Source organism: Bison bison, unplaced genomic scaffold (assembly GCF_000754665.1).
Source record: "Bison bison bison isolate TAMUID 2011002044 unplaced genomic scaffold, Bison_UMD1.0 scf7180017864484, whole genome shotgun sequence".
NCBI lineage: Eukaryota > Metazoa > Chordata > Mammalia > Artiodactyla > Bovidae > Bison > Bison bison.
Genome location: NW_011495044.1, coordinates 2,197,003 through 2,197,699, shown reverse-complemented (window position 1 = coordinate 2,197,699; position 697 = coordinate 2,197,003). Strand labels below are relative to the sequence as shown.

Sequence of the window (697 nt, the reverse complement as noted above, 5' to 3'; positions counted from 1 at the left end):
AGAACATAAAATCAAAAATAAAGTTTTTCGAGTGATTGACTTTTGAAGTCTGTCCTCAGCATAAGAGAAAGGTCCACGGTCATTACTCTGCAGTGGTAGCCTCGCTATAGTGTTAGCTGCAAGGTGAATTTAAAGAAAGCAAATTTGTAAGTTGTAGGAGACTTTTTATTCAGTTCTGCAATTACAAGGTGCTATCCTGGGGTCGCCCTGAAGGACAGAGCCATTTACTGGGTAGATGCTATTTCCCAAGCAGGTCTCTTTGTTTCTGGACATTTTGTTTTCCATGGCAGACCGCTAAACTCTCTTCTCTTGTGTGTGTCCCCACTACCCCCAGGATGACGAGGACGACAACTTAGGCACAGAGATGAAGGTCCTGCGGGGACACTGTGGGCCAGTGTACAGCACCAGGTTCCTCGCGGACAGCTCGGGGCTGCTCTCCTGCTCTGAAGACATGTCCATCAGGTACTGGGACCTGGGCAGCTTCACCAACACCGGGCTGTACCAGGGCCACGCCTACCCCGTGTGGGACCTGGACATCAGCCCGCACAGCCTGTACTTCGCCAGCGGGTCGCACGACCGCACAGCCCGGCTGTGGTCATTTGATCGGACGTACCCACTGCAAATCTTTGCCGGGCACCTGGCAGACGTGGACTGCGTCAAGTTCCACCCCAATTCAAACTACTTAGCCACGGGCTCA

The 697-nt window shown here is 52.2% G+C and overlaps 1 protein-coding gene across 1 annotated transcript in view; it reads left to right on the top strand.

Moving 5' to 3' along the window:
- The window catches only part of CCDC30 (coiled-coil domain containing 30), a 146,391-nt gene that overhangs the window by 127,043 nt on the left and 18,651 nt on the right, over positions 1 to 697 (top strand).